General features: G+C 37.5%; 1 pseudogene; it reads left to right on the forward strand.

Annotated features, from left to right (window-relative positions):
• The first annotated feature begins 15,567 nt into the window (after nt 1-15,567).
• On the forward strand, nt 15,568-17,785 carry LOC122059859 (annotated as a pseudogene).
• The last annotated feature ends 2,810 nt before the right edge of the window (nt 17,786-20,595 follow it).

Below are 20,595 nucleotides of genomic sequence, written 5' to 3' on the forward strand. Positions count from 1 at the left end.
GTCGTGGAACAACTAGAGGTGGCAGAGGCGGTAGAGGTGAGAAAGGGGTGGTGTCAGAGCATATCGTAAAGGGCCTTCCTCCCACCCAGCTGGTGGGAGGTCATGCTATTATTCACCATCTAGAGGTTGCTGCTATTAATAATGCGTTAAACCGCGCAGAGGAGGCGGCAGCTAGGAAGGGAAAAGCTATTATGGAAAAGGAGCAGACAGCTAAGTCGGCTCATCAGACCCATATTAAAAAGTGACATTATGAAGCTGCTCTTCTGGAATATCAGAGGTATGAAGAAGGCTTCTGGTAAGAATGCCTTACGTGTCCTTGTGAAAGAGAAGGATCCCGATATTCTTTGCATTGCGGAGCCAATGATCGAGGTAACTAATTTCCCTAATTTATTCTTTAATAGATTGGGATTCTATTACAATTTTATTCATAATAATCGGGTCGGAAAGGTCCCAAACTTATAGATAGTTTGGAAGAGGAATTTAAATATTCCAACAATTATTGCTGAGTTAGAGCAGCATATTTCAGTTACTATTACGTGGGACTCAATTACTGCTCAGATCTGTTTCGTTCATGCGAGTAGCTTTAGAGCTGAAAGAAGATCTTTGTGGATGAATTTGAAGGCTCATTCTCCTCAGTCCCCTACTCCATGGGCAATAATGGGTGACTTTAATGCAACCTTGCAATATCATGAGAAGAAAGGGGGGGGGTTGGCAGCTGAATTTAGAGCCATGGTTGATGCTTGTGCAATGGCTCAAGTGCCTTCTTCTAGAATGAAGTTTACTTGGTCCAACAACCGCCGCAGAGGTAATGTTCGCGCAGTGTTGGATAGAAGCTTCTGTAATAACGAATGGATATCGCGATTTCAGGATTGTGCTCAAACGGTCCTTGATAGAATTGCCTCGGATCAAGCCCCTATTATGGTCACTTCAGCCATGTCTTAGAGATCAACTAATGCCCCTTTTCGGTTTCACAAATTTTGGATAGATCATACAGATTTTGAGAATGTGGTTAACTCATCTTGGAGTGAATGGATTTCAGGGAACCCTATCTTTGTCCTCATGCTCAAGCTGAAAAAATTAAAAGAAGTTTTGAAAAACTAGGCTAAGACCTCCTTTCCAAACATTGATAGAGCTCTTGAAGATGCAAAAAAAAAACTTAAAGCAGGTGCAGCTAGACATTGATGCCAATGGGTTAGATGACCACTCTTTTGCTAGGGAAGCTGATGCAAAAACTTCATTGATTAAAGCCTTGGATTTGCATGAAAAGCCATGGGCGGAAAAGGCTAAAATCTGATGGATGAAGCAGGGGGACAGGAATTCTAGATTCTTCCATTTGCTTGCAAAAATGAGAAGAACTAAAAATACCATTAGATGCCTCAAGAAACAAGATGGGACCATTGTGGAAGGTTGCAACCAGCTGGGAGACTACATTGTTCAATTTTATGAGGATTTCCACAAAGCCACCCCAACTATAGATCATGTGGACCTTCTTGACTCCATTCCCACAGTTCTTCAACAAAATGACATTTTTTTCTTGGATTTTATCCCGGGTGATGAAGAGATAAAGAAGGCAATATGGGAGCTCGACCCGGACAACTCTCCAGGACCAGATGGCTTTACAGGAGTTTTTTTTAGGGGATGCTGGAATATTGTTGAAAGGGAGGTATGTTCTGCAACTCACCATTTCTTTAGCTCTAGTCATATGCCTAGAGGGATAAACAACAATTTCTTGGTGCTGATACCTAAAGTGGAAGGTGCTTCCTCTCTGGACAAATTCCGCCCCTTATGCATGGGGATTTTTTTTTGCAAGGTCATATCAAAAGTGATGGCTATGAGACTTGAAAAGTTCCTTCCTCGTCTGATTTCAGAAGAGCAGGGGGCTTTTCAAAAAGGGAAGTTAATTCACTCGAGCATCAGTCTGGCATCAGAGCTTGCTAATATGATGTTTGCTTCTACAAGAGGGGGTGGTCTTGGCCTTAAATTGACATTAAAAAAGCTTATGACACTATTTCGTGGCATTTCCTATTTCTGGTTCTCTGAGAAATGGGTTACGTGGCTGCATCAGATATTGATATCGACTAAGATATTAATTATGGTCAATGGGGGCTTGTAGGGGTACTTTGATGTCGAGAGAGGCTTAAGACAAGGGGACCTTATCTCTCCTTTACTCTTTATTATTGCAGAAGAAGTTTTGTCCAGAGGGCTTAAGTCCTTGATTCACATGAATAAATTGAAGCCGCTTCAGGGTCCAAGAGGCGTCCCTACCCCTAGTCATATCCTCTTCACAGATGACATATTTATCTTCACCAATGCCACTATGAGGTATGTCAGAAATTTAAAAGAATTTTTGCTTAAATATCAGGAATTTTCAGGCCAATGTGTGAGCTTAGAAAAAGGCAAACTCTTCCTAGGAAAAATCCCTCTTGCCAGGAAGCAGTGCATCTCTGACATTCTGGGCATCTCGGTGTGTAATTTCCCTACAAAATATCTTGGAGTGGAAATTTTCAAGGGAAGAATAAAGAAGGAGGCATTGTTTCCGATCATGGACAAGGTTAAGAGTAAACTGGCAGGTTGAAAAGGCAAACTCTTGTCAATGGCAGGGAGGGTGGAATTGGTAAAAACTGTTATTTTTGGAATGGCTACCCATAGTTTCTTAGTTTACTGGTGGCCTACATCCCTCATTTCTCTGATGGAGAGATGGATGAGGAATTTTATATGGACAGGGGAGATTGACACGGTGAGGTCGATCACTGTCAAGTGGGACACCTTGTGCAAGCCAAAGGTGGAAGGGGGTCTGGGAATAAGGAGGCTTAGAGATTCTAACAAGGCCTTGCTCTACAAACTTGTCTGGAGAATGAGAAAGGAGAAATCTACTGCTGCTTCTTTTCTCAGAGCTAGATTTGTCAAGAAAGATGGAAGAACTCTTAGAGGCTGTTGCCCCTTATCAATTGCCTCAGGAATCAGAAAAATGTGGAGTTTTGTGGACGACAAGGAAAGATGGATTATTGGTAATGGTCATCTTGCTAATTTTTGTAAGGATAAATGGTGGGGACAGAGATCTACAATGGAGGAGATCAACTTAGATAATTGTAGTTCTCTAATCACTTCTACTACAGTGGGAGATTTTATTAGAGAGGGACAATGGCATCTTCTAGAGGTAAATGCTCCTTTGCTTAAGCAGATTTTTAATCAGATAAAAAAGATTAAAATTCCCTGTGTGCAGACGGAAGATGTAAGTGTTTGGTCTTTAACGCCTATGGGGAATTTCTCCACGGCGTCAGCTTGGGAGGTCATCAGAAAGGAGTCACCTAAGGTGCCCTTGGCCTTGTTAATTTGGCAAAAGGACTTGCCCCCTAGATATTCTACTTTTGGATGGCGGCTGGTTCACTGTAAGCTTCCTACAAACGAGATCATTAAAAGCAAAGGTGTCTATTTGGCCTCTTGCTGTCATCTCTGTGGGATGGCCAAAGAAAATATCGATCATATTTTTCTTCAGTGCCCCTTCTCTATTTCGATCATATTTCCCAGTAAGATGCTCCTTACTCTAAACAAACATACATGATAATTAGAACAAAGCCAAATTCAAAAGAACATTGTAAAATTTCTAATGTTCATACATGTTCATAAAAACATACCAGCTTCTCTCCCACCCTTGCATAACTCATCCTCCCAGAACTATGATTCATAACCTGGAGTTTTCTATTATCTTTGTTTTTTTCACTAATTGCCTACCATATTAGGAAACATCATTAAAATTGGTCAACCCACAATCACATTAGAATATCAAGTTTGATTGAAAAAGAAGAAAATATTACCTTCTTTTTCGCAGATGTCCATATTGCTACAAGATCACACCACTGATCTGCTGGGACCCCATCATTTGGTTGAGAATTTTCAAGACACCTATATTTCTTAATTGTTTCTTTCTTCAATTCTGTTTTGAACGCCCGCCATATGCCACTAATTTGTTGGCGTACATGTTTCTGACACTGAATTGGTATTTCATATTTATACTACAATATAGAAAAATATTAGACATTAAAGACCAACAAAAAAAACCACAATACACTATCACATTAAATGTTGGATTATAAATTAATTAATGCGATAAAACTATACCTGGATATGGTTCCAAAGTTGTTCCTTATAGTGTTCCGGAACATATCTCCAATCTTCATAGTTAAGTGGCATCATTTTTTGGCTCCTAATCAAGGTGCCCAAATATGTACTAAATTTGGCAGCTTCATCACCAATTAACTGATTTAGGTGATTTGCTCTTAACTTCACTGGTTGGCCATGAAGAATTGCCATTGTTTTGACGCTTTTACTTGGCCCTCTTTTCTTCTTGGTATCTACATGCAACGATTAGATAATATTATTTATTAATGTAGTATTGTGAATTTGCTAACTATAAGTTAAAAAGTAAAGAGTTATACTTCTTGAAGAAGATGATTCAGTGACACTAGTACCCTCAGTAGGTGGGGTTATATCCTCCATTATCTAAAACCTGTATACAAACAATAAAATAAAATGAAAGTAAGTAAATCTATTTGCAAAATGTGAACTTTAAAAAAAAAAAATTAAGTGCAATATTTGCATAACAAACTACTTATCAATCAAAATAAGTGTTAAGGCAATCAACAAATACATAATCATTTTTTTCTAATAACGCTGATGTAAGGTAGCTCACCTAAACTTTGAAACCTGAAAAACCTCAATTGATCTCTGTGTTCTCGGGATGAATATGAGCTTTAGTTTGTAAGATCCTATGGGGCTTCAAGCTGACAGAACAAGACCCAGAAGAGGAAGGGGAGAAATCCAAAAATAAGGTGGAACCCCCACCCAGACATTGCAACCCATCCCCATATCCTGTTTGTCTAGCCAATCACTTCTTAATACTTAGGGATTGGCAAAATGGTCAAGTTATCAGGGAATAAGATTATCATCTTATTCAGAAGTCATCCAATTTCAAAGTCAGGTCAGCCAAGAGAAATTGATATACAAGAAAATATCAGGAAAAAAGGGAGGAGAAATCATACCTGTCTTCAGTACCAGGGCGGAGTGTGGAGGAGTCCTCTTCTCCCTCTGCACAAGAGCAGGGTTTCCTGCCAAAAAATAAAAAACTAAATTGCAGAAACCGAAGATGAAGATGTAGAAAGAGAAGAAAAGAGCGGAATCATCATACCTGTACTCCTCTACTGAAGAGCAGGTGTGTGACCTTTCCTCTGTCTCTAACACAGTCCTTGAAAGGGTTCTCAGAGGGTGTATTCGCAAGATCAAGAGCGATGCTACCAATTAGGTGTATTCACAGAATATATTGAGAGCTCGATTAGGGTATAAGTGAGAAAAACCCACGCGCACAACTCTAGTGTTTTTTTTGTGGCAACCTGCCCTCTTCTTCTCTGTCTCTTTTTTGTTTTTTGTTCTGGGTAGAATATTAGCGCGAACAGTTTGGAGGGAAAATGAAAAGTTTTTTTTTTTTGGTAGAGGGAAAATGAAAAGTAGATGAGGGAATGTACACAATACACATACTGCAAGGACCTAATGCCTCCTTTAATTTAACCATAAACTTTTAAAAGCATTATTATTTATTTTTTTATTTCAAATAAAACCATTACTAATCAAAGCAAAGTAACACATTAAGTGATTATAAAAGTACAAAACATCCCCATTCCAATCCCCTATTAACTGCCACTAAGCCCGATTAGTTAAATGGGTAGACAGGGTGCAGCCTTTGAAAGTCTTCAAGCCCGATTAAGCCTGATCAAGATCGGACCGGCCCAACCGATTGACACCTCTACCGATATTGATATGGATTTGTCTAATACATCCTTCTATTGATAGAAATTGTTACGATATCAAGAGTGATTAGGTTCTTGTACGAGATTTGAATCCATTTTATCTCTCTTTATTTAATAGATTCCAAATCCACGAATCCAAGATGTACGAGATTGTTCTCGTATGTGAACCTGATTCGGATAGTACAATATCGATATCCTGTACATACAATATTGTAAATAAATGATGTGCTTTCATTATAAACTTCCACTTCTATCTTATTGTGAAAAATTGAAAACATTTTTTAAGTGGAGACTGTGGCGGTGGGTTGCTGTGTTAGTCTCCCTGAGGATTAGACGAAGTGCACATAATTAAGCTGGCCCTTGGTTAACAAAAAAAAAAATGCCAAATATTATGGAAAATTTTTAGCCATTGTAATTGGTAACCAAATATTACATAAATTTTTTAGCAGATATAATTGGTTAACCTGATACTTCGAATATTTTTACCTGTCTTATTTTGGTTACCATATATATACTATAATAATTTTTACCTGTCTTATCTTGGATTGAATCATTTAGAGCTGATTCGGACTTCAACTTGAATCAGTCTCATCTAATTGGAACTTGGGTATTTTGTGGTGACAACTAAGTTATTGGTTCAGGAATTGGGGATCCGCTCATGAAACTGTACAATTCAAGGAATTGATTCAGATCAGATTCCAATTCCAGTAGTATGGTTAGATATGGTGGAAATTGGGAACGTTGTCTATCGATTCCGATCTGAATCGACTGATTCATCAATCAGCTTACCCAATTTTAGAAACTCTAGTGTCCAAAAGTCAGTTCAGTTTGATTTATATCGGGTTGAATCAATTTTAGTATGGAATGAATGAGTTTAATAGTTAAGGAACTTTAATTCTTAATTGGTCAGTGTTAATACAATGTTTTAAAAATTGGGGATTGGTCTCAACCAATATTAAGACATACTCATCGGTCTCAATCTAGATAGGACCGATTTACCTTTTATTTCTTAAGAAAACAATTTTTTGGACCATTTTAAACTTATACCTTACAATTATACGAGGGTCCTCATTGGCCGACAATGATAGGACCATATAATTGTAGTGGGACTACAAATAATTAAAAACATTAGGTTGAAACCACTTAATATAAAGGGGGGATCAACTAGCACTGATATCATGTCAATTGGAGTTTCCGGTGAAAAGATTCTATTTCAAGGGTTATCATTGGTCAATCACGAAATTGCGAGCAAAACCTTGAAAAATCCAATAATGAATTATTATTATTACACTAAGAGATATAATATAGCATGTTGGATAACTATAAAATAATAAACATGTCTTTAGCCGCGGTTATAAATAACTGCGGCCGTATATGCATCTATTGCCACGGTTATTTATAACTATGGCTATAGACAATATCAATAGCCACAGTTCTGAAGAACCGTGATGAGTGTTATACATATAGCCACGGTTTACAACAAACGTGACTATTGATGGTTCTATAGCCACGGTTTTGTTAGACCGTGGTTAATGGTGTACAAATTGTCACGCTTTGTAAAAACTGCGGCAATAGAGTGGATTTAGCCACGGTCTACGGAAACCGCAGCCATAGACCCCGCCCAAGTCCGCTATTTGACCACTTTTTTTGTAGTGTAATATCATTTTTTTTTTTTGGACAGAATTATCTCTAATATCTCACTTCTCTTATTTATCTCTCTTTCTCTCTCCCTCTCTTACACGTTCCTATATAAACCCAAAAAATAAAAATCCTAACTCTATTGAAAATATATCATATCCCTTATTTATCTCTATCTCTATTGTATCTTAATATCTATCCTAAACCCTCACTCATAAAACTTCAATATAAAATATATCTCTCCATCCTCGATTTGAATTACCTCATTCTACCTAATTTAATCTCTCTCTTCCAATTTCACCAAAAAAAAAAATCTCTTGCAACCAACTCAACCGTCATCATATCTCATTTTAGGTAATTATTTACTCCTCATTCTATCCGTTTTGAGTATACTATAGGTTTTTCATATGTGCTAATCCTGTGAGTTGTTTAAAATTTTTAAGGCTATGTTTCCCATCTCATATCCATCAATGCACAAAGAATAATTAATTGTCTATTTTTTGTATTAAGCAAAATGCATGTGTATTTCCCTCGGATACGTTAGGTATATTCAATATTCTCCTCCTCAACATATGCTTGATCTTCTTGTTAATTCTCATACTTCCAACGCTTTCAGTTTCGATGATAGGAAAATAAATTGACTTAAATTAAAATTAAAATAGAGAAAGATTAAGCAATGTTGTTTCCTAACTGTCTAAAACCCAATCCATGTTATTGTTCTTGCTCATACTCTAAATAGACCCCGTGCTGGTGCAAGGGCTATATGCCAAGTAGCAATCTCTAACTTAAGATTTAAATACCACGGCTATATGTTGAACATACGTCTATCTTCTATCCCATTTGAATACGATCTACATGTCCTCGCCAAAGTGTTCTGGTTGAGTGTTTTCTTGTAGTGCTATCAAAAAATAAAACGAAATTCTATCAAAGGTAATCCATGAGGCATGGCCAACGTGTTCTCATTGAGTGCTTTTCTTATGATGCTAGAAGAAAGAACAAAATTCTATCAAATATAATCCATGAGTAAATTCCTCATGAGATGATAATAAGAAGTTTTCTTTTTTTCATTAGAAGATCATTGGTATTAAAATTACAAGGGGAAAAAAAATATAATACAAGAGAGATAAAAACGCCCAAAAGAAGCACGATCAAAGAACTGAGAAGAGCGGAGATGAACTTAAACCACCTTTGGCATTGCCATCAGCAGAAAAAGCCATCGAGCCAACTGTCCTCCACAAAACAGAGAAGACATATCTAAAGGACTACTGAAGTCTATATCTCGGATGACCCGAGGCATCCATGTCCAGGTCCAACTTGACCAGGGCCGGCCAGGATGTCACAGGCAAAGAAGTTTCAAAACGAGCAGCAGACTTTGACAAGAAATCTGAGATTGAGTTAGCTTCTCAAAAGCAATGTGTGATCTTCTACTCCACCCCTTCAAGGTAAGACAAGTTGTTTATCCCCCTTTGGCGAAATTTTCAAGGGATTTTCTTTTTCTACAAAAGAAAAACCACCACGACCGAATCACACTCAATCCACAACCTCTGCACCCCTAATCTGTCTGTAGCTTCAATTCCAACAATAATTGCCAGGAATTTTACTTCAAAATGTATGCATATTCTGAGGAACTCTCTGTAGTTATAGATCACCTCTGCCTTCGCATTACAAAGAACACTGCCCCCACCTGCTTTTCCTGGATTTCCCAACGAGCAGCCGTCTGAATTTAATTTCATCCATCCTATCGGTGGAGGACACCAAAAAATTTCAAATAATTTTCTTTGCCGGCGCTGCACCCCTGGAAACCCCAACCTTCTTGCACACATCAAGTCGTCAATCAAAACAGCTACCCTAGAATGGGCCAATGTCTGAGAACGAATTTCATTTTTTATCCTAGCAAAGCAAAAATGCTCAGAGGAGCTAACACCTTCATACTACCTAGAGTTCCTCTCCATCCATATCAAAAAAGGAATCAACACAAACCCCTTATTCCACACCCCTTTCAAAGATACAGATTTTGCTTGGAGTTTCCACTAAGAAATCAACTGAGCTTCATCTGAAAAAACCGACCTCAACACACCAAAACACTGGCAAAACAAAGACCACATCGAGCTGGCAAAACAACACTTATAAAATAAATGACTTTTAGACTCCTCCGACTTGCCACATAGATCACATTTTGATGGCAGAGGGCCCCCCTTCTTTTCACATTCCTATTTAAAGCCAGCCTATTTCTGATCAATCTCCATACGAAAACTGCTTGGCGTAGTTGAATAGAAGACTACCACACCAATGATGACCAACACACCTTAGGCGAGCTCCTTCTACAGACCTCCCAGGCTGAATTTATGGAAAAAACACCTGCTGTGGAAAGGGCACCAATGACACTCATCCTCCATTCCTGAAATATGAAAACTTAACTTGTTCAATAATTTCAGTCATGAAGCCAGACGCTACCTGGGGGAAATTCCATCTTGAATTATGAACAAAGTCGAAGACTTTAACCTATGAATTCCCATAGAGACCACCATCAGACATTAGCTTATCTTCAATGGAGGATTGGTCCAGCCACCTGTCCTTCCAAAAGTCAATTTTGTGACTCATTTGACGCCACAAAACTCTAGACTTTCTTAATCCCTAGCCAAATCAAAGAGGAAATATGGCCAAACTTAAGAGATCCATTTGCTTTAAGAAAGCAACCTCGAAAGAATTTACTCATGGAGGACTCCTCATGCTTAATCTGCCAAGTCAATTTTGCTAAGCAAGCAAAATTAATATCACGCAGTTTGCGAATACCCAACCCCCCTTCCTGCTTTAGTTTGCAGACATTGTCCTAGTTAACCACTATTTTCTTTACCACCTCCATATCACCATACAAGATGAAATTGCACATCCACCTTTCGACCAATTTAATGGAATGGTTTAGCCACCAATATACTGCAAAGTTGTGGATGGGGATACCAGAGATCACTGATCACACCAACTCCACTTTTTCAGCCATTGAGAGCAGTTTACCCTTCCAGCTAGCCAATCTTTTCTTTTACTAACCAATAGTGGTAACACATGAGATCCTCTCACTCTTCCCTTGAAAATTTCCACGCTCAGATACTTCGTCGGAAGCCTCTCAGATTTGATGCTTAGGAGGGAGGAGATATATTGTTTCTTGTGGGGCGCCACCTTCCCAAAGAACAAGCTGCTTTTATCTAGATTAAAATTTTTCCCTGAAAATGCTTGATATTTATCTAGAAAAGCCTGGAGATTCTTCACATATTTCGCAGACGCATTCATAAAAATAAATATATCATCTGCAAAAAATAAATGAGAGGGTACAGACACACCTCGAGGCCTAGGAAGAGGCTTTAGCTTGCCATCCTTAACCATCATCTTCAAACCTTTGCAGAAAACCTCCTCAACCAAAATGAATAGGATAGGAGAAATAGGATCCCCTTGTCTCAGACCTCTGCCCATTGGAAAGAAACCCACTGGACCTCCATTCACTAACACAGATAACTTGGAAGAGTTTAAAAGAAGTTGAATCCAAGAAATCCATTTGGCAGAAAAACCAAACTTCTCCAATGTAGCAAAAAGAAATTTCCATGACAAGGAGTCATATGCCTTCTGAACATCTAATTTCAAACCCATGCCACCACCCCTCATAGCAGAATGCATTAAGTTTTCCAATTCAGATGCCAAACTAATGTTAGAAGAAATGATCTTACCCTTCTGGAAAGCACCCTACTCCTCTGAGACCAAACGCGGAAAAAAAGGCATAAGCCTGGAAGACAAAATTTTTGATAGGACCTTACAAAAAAAAATTGCCAATGCATATAGGCCTAAATTTATCCTGAGAGGATGCACCCTCAAGTTTTGGAATTAATGAAATAAAATAGTTATTTCTTTGGGCAAGAATCCCACCAAAAAGAAATAAACAACCGCCTTTCCGAAATCCCTCTTCACAATCTCCCAGTATTTCCTAAAGAATTTCCCTGGGAATCCATCAGGACCAGGTGAACTATCAGGATCCAGATCCCACACTGCTTGTTTTATTTCTTCTCTATCAGGAATCGCTTCCAAACTAGCCAGGTCTTCATTAGACAGAACTTTGAGAATGCAATCCAAAAGTTTGTGATGCTCTGTGATACTAGTTGGCTCATGGAATCTCTCAAAAAAAGAAGCGATATACTCAGTTATACCCTTTGATTCAGAGCCCAAGACCCATCCTCCCTCTTTCAAGCAGAAATCTGGTTTCTAGCCCTCCTCAGCTTCACAGAAAGGTGGAAAAACTTTGAGTTGCAGTCCTCATTTTTCACCCACCTTAGCTTTGCCTTTTCAGCCCATAAAGTCTCTTGTCTATGACTTGCAGTCAATAAAGCCGTTTTTGCATCAGCCTCTTTATTGAAGAGGTCATTAGACATCCTTGATTCTTCAATTGAGTCCTGGATCGTTTTCAAATCCTTCATAGCCTTTTCCACCTCCAAATTTAGATTTGGAAAGGAATCACACGTCCATACCTTTAAAGTCATCTTTACTTTCTTCAGCTTCTCAGATAAAATATATATAAGGTCACCTCTTAACTGCACCTTCCATGCTTCCTCAACCACTAGGAGAAAATTATCATTTTCCATCCAAAATCCATGGAATCTGAATGGAATGTTGCTCGGCTTAGGGACGATATCAGAAATCACAAGCAACAGAGCATGATCTGATACCGAACTACACAAGACACGCTGCATAACATTTCTGAAAAAATCGACCCTTTTTTCATTGTAGAAGCTTCGATCCATGACTGCTGCAACATGACCCCTCCTCCTATTATTTGTCTAGGTAAATTTTTTCCCAGCAGATGAAACTGGCAATAACATACAAGCATCATTGCCTGGAACTCAGCTGCAGAGCTGAGATTAAAATTACTAGGCCCCCTTTTTTCATTAGAAAGCAAAGTAGCATTGAAATCGCCAAGAACAGACCATGGGATCGCAGAAGAAACCTGTGACTCCAACTCCAGCCATAATTGGCAACGCACCACTTTGAATGAACTCGTATGAACAAAGGATAGACCTACCTTGCTTCCAAGCCAGTCACATTCAATAGAGATTTGTTCTTCCGACATTGCAGTAACTACTGGGTGGGATATACCACGCTTCCATATAATCCATAAGTTCGGAACTTTATTCTGCCTACTATTGTAAATAAAATCAATGGAATAACCCAGCTTATTGAAAAATAGAACAGGAAATCTACTTACTTGAACCATAGGCTCAGCCAAGCATAAAATCTCTGGGAAATGCTCCTTCACCATCATTCGTAAGGCCCTTTTACCAGCAGCCTTCCTCACACCATGAATATTCCAGAAAAAGACCCGCATGGATCACTAAGAAGTTTTCTTCAGTACATCATTAGGATGAAATACCAGCATCCCTGACCTCAATTATGCGTGCAGAGGATCCAAACTTTATTAGTAAAGACGATAAATAAATGAAAATTACCCAAAAAAATAAATAAATAAACAAATGAAATACACGGGCGGACCCGTCTTTCCTCCTAATCTGGCCTTAGTCCTAGTGGTATTTGTCTGGAAGAGAAGTTATTTACCAGCATCTAATTTGTGTCATAGTTACCAAAATGGAAAAAAAAAATTAAAAAATAAATAAATTTGTGTCCTCAATGGAATCTGGCCATCAATTTTGATCTTCTGGTCTCCTTATATATCTGCACTTAATTGAGAGTGGTTCAGTTTTTTCACAAATTTTTTTATTTTTTTATTTTTTTATTTTTTTATTTTTTTATTTTTTTATTTTTTTATTTTTTATTTTTTTATTTTTTATTTTTTTGGGTGTGGGAGGGGGAACAATCCAAAGGATAAAAAAAACCATGGGACAAAAGAAGAGAGAGATTAAAAGGGTATTTTCACAAGGATCGATCAAGTTTTCCTTCACCCATCAGTCAAGAGATGAATGGTGTCCATAGGGTATAGGGGAACCGATCATTAGAAAATAAGGGTCATATATTTAGGATCCAGATCCTCTCCCAACACGCGCATCCAACAGTATTTGATTTTTTTTTTGGGGGTGGGGGGGGGGGGGGGTACACATATGCCTAGGCCCTCCCAGTCAGAAGCATGATGCAGGATTTGAGAAGATCGAGACAAAGATATTTACAGCCATTGATAGTTGTATGGTTCCTTGACTGTGTGGTATAGGAAATCTTTCTCCTTTTCTTACTGACCTGAAATAAATTCCATAATCACTCTAGGTCGACAATGCATTCCAAAAAATCATACTAAATGCAACTTTAATATTTCAATTATGATTTTAAACACTTAGACACAGTATTTATTTAACGTCGTATATTCTTCTCAATCTCAGCACTTTGTGAGTCCTAGCCACTCTCTCCCCACCCCACCAACCCACCCACTCACCCAAAGATCTCAACTCCAAACTGCTAAAGAAAATGAAATATACAATTATAGTTTAAAAATTTTTGGAATTGGGTAATAGACTTTTTAAAATTAAGGCTGTCTTTGGTAATATTTCTTAGAACATGTTGTCGACCTAGAATGCATACCAAACCCACCATAGGACACTCTTTGACTGCAACTAAAACGTTACTTGTTTTTTAGTTGATCTCTATTTGAAAGAAACATGTGAGAGCAGGACTAGGGCACAGGAATAAGTTCTGTAAACTTAAGTCACATTCTGCAATGTACTCTTGTTGGGTAAGTACTGCTTCTTCTCGAAGTAAGAACTCCAAGAAGAAGTCTATGATTTCTCGGGGCCGCAAGGCATTTTTGGCGCTCCTGTTCTGACAGCACTTCCCCGTGCTCTTAGCTTGAAAGAGGTGAACTCGTTCTAGAATTGTTTGAGATGGTTGTAGACCTCTTTGAAAAGAGACTTAGATTTAGTCTTGGCCATAGTTAGCAAATTCGGATTCGGGAATTATTCGGACGGAGAATTATTCGGAATAATTCGGACGATTAATTTAAGGATTCGGTCAAAAAAGCGGTCAAAAAATCTTATTGGGGTTTTTTTTTTTTTTAATTGTTTTTTTATTTTTTATTTTTGGTTTTTTTTTTAAATAATGTTTAAATGGACCGAATAATTCGGTTTAATTCGGATTCGGTCCGAATTATTCGCGATTTATATTCATTTTGGAAAAAGTCGCGAATTTTAAAGAATTTTATTTTTAATTCAGATTCGGTCGGAATTTTTGATAAAATTCAAAAAAATTCGGTTCGGCCGAATAATTAGCGAATTATTCGGCCGAATTGATAACTATGGTCTTGGCAAGGAAGGCGAACTTCTTGCTTAAAGTGCCAGCAAAGGCTCCGGCTCTTCTTCTGCCTTATCTCGTTGACCAAGAGTGGAGTCCACATCCTCTATAGCGAGTGGTGACCATCGGACGGCTGAGAGTATCTGGGTACACAGCCCAAAGGGCTCCCAACCACGTGATGCTCACTGCACTAGTGCAACGTTTGCAGATGATTTTCACACCCAAGAGTGAGCTAGTAATTTTGATCTTCTTGTAGTGGAGATCTCACCATCTATTTTTTTTTTTTTCTTTCTTTTCCTTATTTATTTTTCTCTTTCCTCCAATTTTTGTGTGGGGAAAATATTCTAGGCTGCCTCTAATTTTTCTTTTGCTTGAATGCCAACTTTTCTTATTCTGAACCCTAAGCTCTTGGTTTCATATATATATATATATATTGGTTGGCTTATTTTCATCTATACACATATAAGGGAAAAGATTTGTGCAACGTAAGCCAAAAAAGATCCCTCCCCACCCAAATTACTATAGCACCCCTCTTAAAATGTTCTAAATATTCCCCCATTGACGAGTTTCTCCTAATACCCTTCCAACACCCAAAACTACACATGAGTGTCAAAGGGAAGCCTCTCTCTCGTGAGTCCGGATCCTCTACGGTGAATAGCGAGCAGCTGGGAGGGCCTTGACATGCACCAAGCCATTGGATGCTCAATGCTGGCTCACTGATCACCAAAGAGGGTTTTTCACCTCCCTTGTCCTATAAATATCATATGACACAAACACTTTGTATCCCACATTTGCCAAATACAGCCATAATATGTATCTGCCCCAATTTCTGTCCTATAAATATCAGCTCACAACATAAGTGATGCATGCATTGAAACAACCCCTCCATAAGGGCATGCCAAGACTAGAAACTAGGCATTACATCTCTGTTTATGAAGAATTCAACACAAGTAATGAGACTCTACCGAAGCTTGCAAAGTTGGATTTCAATTCACTGCAATCTATTCACGGGCAGGAGCCAAGCTAACTTTCAAGAATTGTTTCTTTGGCCCTGTATCTTTTTCCTTCTTTGTGGCTTGATACATGTATTTTTCTACATTTGCATATATTTATGAACACTAGTAGTCATGTTCATAAATCTATTGCGACGGTGGAAAGAAATGGAGTGACTTTGCAACTAAGCTTTCTTACATCAGAGACCAACTCGTGGAATGCTATTTTTGGATCATGGGGGTATATTTAGAGGCACATTACTTGTTGCTAGAATGATCTTAACCAAAGCTATAGCCATTACTTCAATCATAGATGATACCTACGATGTGTATGTTGGAAGACCTCAAGCTCTTCACAGATGCAATGGAAAGGTTTGACATTACATGTCTTTTTTAGCTGTCTATATGTAATATATGTATATGCTTTAACCCAATTTTTGTCTTCTTTTCCCTTTTAAATGTATTTTCTTAGACCATATACAACCTTGCTGATTTGAAGTGAACATCATGTTATGAATGGAATGCTCAAATTTTCAGGTGGGACATAAGTGCCATAGAGCAACTTTCCGAATACATGAAAGTGCTTTATTCTGCACTCTTAAATATTTATAGTGAAATTGAAAAAAATCTGAGAAAGGAAAGACAAACTGACCGAATTAATTATGCAATAGAAGCAGTAAGTCTCCCATAGTTGCTACTATGTTATTATCATTTTTGTTTCCTGCCAAAGAAAATCCAGAATAGTTATAGATCCCACCCATGACCTTAAAATTTTATTGAGAGATCAAAAGAGAAAATGGGAGCAATAGTCCATACGCCAAAACACCTCTCTATTCATTGATAAATTTACATAGAACCCACCAATCCTGGTAGATAGGAAATCTTTATATTTAGATGATCTAAAAATTGGGAGAAAAAAAAAAAGATTTACAGAAAAAATTGGTTATTATGATAATTTGATTAACCTATTGATTTCATAGATTCTTGTAAGTTTAAAATGTTAAAAACTAAAATAAGGTTTAATTTGTTTGGTTTTATTCGAGATGAAGAGGCTGGTAGGAGCTTACTTCATATTCCAAGATTTGAAGAGTATATGGGAATTGCATTAACCTCCTGTGGTTATCCTATGATTACAGTCACATCTTTTGTTTGCATGAGAGATATAATGACAAAGGAGGCATTGGACTGGGCGATGATCCTAAACTTGTTAAGGCTTCCTCAGTAATATGTCATCTTATGGATGATATAGTATCTGACAAGGTAAATAAAACCCTAATATATCTTAGCAGTTAGCACCATAGTTAGCAAATTCGGATTCGGGAATTATTCGGACGGAGAATTATTCGGAATAATTCTGACGATTAATTTAAGGATTCGGTCAAAAAAGCGGTCAAAAAATCTTATTGGGGTTTTTTTTTTTTTAATTGTTTTTTTATTTTTTTATTTTTTATTTTTGGTTTTTTTTTAAATAATGTTTAAATGGACCGAATAATTCGGTTTAATTCGGATTCGGTCTGAATTATTTGCGATTTATATTCATTTTGGAAAAAGTCACGAATTTTAAAGAATTTTATTTTTAATTCGGATTTGGTCCGAATTTTTGATAAAATTCGAAATTATTCGGCTGAATTGATAACTATGGTTAGCACACACTGCATGGTGCATAATTGATACATATCTGATATTGCGTAGGTATGCACAAAATAAAGCTCTTCTTTATCTCTCTTTTTTTTTTTTTTTTTTTTTTTTTTGAACTCTTAAACAAATATCATCTAACATTGAATTGTATTATTATTTGAAGATTGAACAAGAGAGAGGGCATGTTCGTTCGAGTGTTGAGTGCTACGGAAACAACATGGTGTCGCCAAGCAAGAGGCATATGATGAGTTTAATGGAAGAGTTGAGGAGGGATGGAAAGATATAAATCAAGAGTACATCAAACTGACTACCATCCCAATGCCATTTCTAATGCGGCCTCTCAATCTTGCACGTATGATGGACTTCATATACAGGGATGAAGATGGATATGTTAATGCCTCAAAAGTGCTCAAAGATTATATCACTATCTTGTTCATTAATCCAATATGATTCTCTCACTTAGAAATCAAAATCAATTAATTTCGAGAATACATATCAAACATAGCCTTAATTACTATTCCATATGAAATGTTATTAGAATTAATTGAAAATCAACCCCTAGAATTCCATGCAAGGTGATCAATTTTTCATTTTAGGGAAAAAAAAAAAAAAATTCTCAATAAATGAAGACAAACCGTTCGATACCTATAGGCTATATCAGTCAATCCATAAAGTGATTTAAATCCATGGTGGTGATGGTCATTTCTTTTATTTTTTTTTTTTGTAAACATTGCCAACTTCCCCTAAATATGAGCATCTGGATTATCTATACCAGCAGCTGGCGAACGCTAGCCAAACAAGCATTCAATTATGAGCATCCCCTTGCAGGCATGGAATCAAGTATCGGTATCGGATAAGCTGGATTGGCCGTATCAGATCGGTATCGGCTGAGACCAATCGCGATACCTGATCAATCCTCAGATGAGTATCGATATCATCCTAGGTATCGGATACCAATCTGGATCGACCGATCCGACCGATCTGTTAATTTTTTTTTTTTTAATAAAAACTTAAACTCATTAAGGACGAACAGAAGAGAGAGAAATGGAGATCATAATAAGGTGTTTTTTTACCTAGAAAACTGAGAAAGATGACACAAGAAATGATGCCATTTGTTGAGCCACAGAAGCATATGAAAGTTACAGAGGAAAGTCATCTTCGGATCAATGATTTACCAAATTGGATGGGGTTACTCTTGGGCTTATGTTATATAAATTAAAGCCCTACCAAACTACGGATTCAGCTGATGCGTTTGTAAGTATAATACTGCTGATATTATTTGTCATAGGGTTCTTGACTTTCTCAGGGCCCTATGGCGTGCTGAGGTATCCCTTCCTTCCCTCGACAAACCAAGTCAATAGGGTTTGTAATTAGAGGATCAATGTTTATGTTTATGGCAGGAGTAATAACCCTAGTAACACTACCTATGATATGCCATTTGAGAGGGTATATTTTCTTTTTATTTGGTGTCTATGTATAAGTTTATGACAAGAGTAATAACCCTAGTAACACTACGATATGCCATGCCATTTGAGAGGGTATATTTTCTTTTTATTTGGTGCACTCAACTTGGTCACTCGCATAATTATCAGTTGATGCAAAATGCTTGGCTAAAGCATTGGTTCTGGAAGAGATTTGTAGTTCATAACAATTAAATCAAATACAGATATGTCAAAAATTTATATGTATCGATAAGCATTTTTTTTTTTAATGAATATTCGATATGTCACAAAAAAAAAAAAAAATGAGAAGAGAGAGAGGGAGAGATTGTTCTGATACTGTCATCCTTCCACCGCAGAAATGATCAGGATTCAGAAGCAGGGTTTGGCATCAAGGCATGAGAAAGAGGAGGAGAAGGGTTGATGCAAAAGGGTTTCATACTCATTGGTAACGACATCGTCGTCTATATTGGGTAATGGATTGAGATCATTTCTCTTTGTTTTATTCGATGCTTCGATTACCTAAACCGATCGACTTTGATAACAATAACTGCATCCACAATTGCTTTGAATTCTGTTCCAAACCAGAGGTTGACGAGTGATCAATTGACCTGGATTTCACCGGAGGACTGGTGCTGGTGTCGTCGACAATTGTGATGGGGGGTGTTCTCGTCAGGACACAGACGTGGGATGTATTAAGGAAAGCCACTCATGCCTTTTGGAATCAGAGCAATGGGGGATATATAAATTTACTTCCTTCCCTTTTATTGCACCTTGTCACATTCCATAAAAACTGCTGATTTGCCAACTTCCTTGCTTAAATTATTCTCCTATGAAACACAATTATCCATATTTAATTCCAAATCCTTTCGATGTGGGAAGAATAATTTGGATCCTCTAAATCCTCTCTAGCCAGCTGCCGGCCCTCCTCTAATTATGTTCCTCCTCTTTCTTTTCCATTTCCACATAGGCTGATTAAAGTTTTTCTTATCTGCTATTCCACAAAATCCTCCTTAGGAACGTCCATCTCGGCCAGCTCCTCAATGCAATCCTTGATTGCTAAAATTTTATCATCCTCTTTTGTGGCAATAAAATCTTGTCTAAATGAGCTCCAAGTCAACCGATTGATTACTTCCATTTTTTTCCTCCAAAGTCCAAATTAGGAGAAAAATAATTGATTTTTTATCATTCAAATTCGAATTTACAAGCAACACACCATCCAGTTTGCCTTTACCTAATATCTCACCCCCCCCCAAAAAAAAAATACCTTCCTTCCATATAGTGCCAAGTGGCGCAATCAAAGGAAATGAAACAAATAATTTTTTAATTCCTTCTTTCATTTTGGTTTTTTCATTTTTCTGAATTTTTTTAGATTTTTCTTTTAAAAAAAAAAATTTGACTGTTCCTAACCGATACTGTGACCGATCCAGAAAAAAACTGTATGATTTCCAATCCTTAATTGATCCTTACTGATACCGATCCATATCGTATCGATTTCAGCAGTGACCGATACCTAGTTTTAAAACCTTCTTTTTTTTTTTTTAATTATCAACTTCCATTGAATATAAGCTTTCAGATCATCAATATAAGTTCGTGGTAAATGATAACCCCACCTCTCATGAAAGTTGAAAATTCCATCTATGTTGATACTTGATACTTCCAGTTGTGCTTCTATCAGTCCATACGCTGGTGTAAGGGCCACCGGTGGGCCACACCATCGATTAGGAACCCTTTCCCTAAAAAGGAATCATTTGAGACTTTTGTCGTACATAGTAGAGAAATTTTGCCTAAAATATTTCTACCCAAAAAAAAAAAAAAAAA

This window comes from Macadamia integrifolia, chromosome 13, assembly GCF_013358625.1.
Source record: "Macadamia integrifolia cultivar HAES 741 chromosome 13, SCU_Mint_v3, whole genome shotgun sequence".
In the NCBI taxonomy this organism is placed as follows: domain Eukaryota; kingdom Viridiplantae; phylum Streptophyta; class Magnoliopsida; order Proteales; family Proteaceae; genus Macadamia; species Macadamia integrifolia.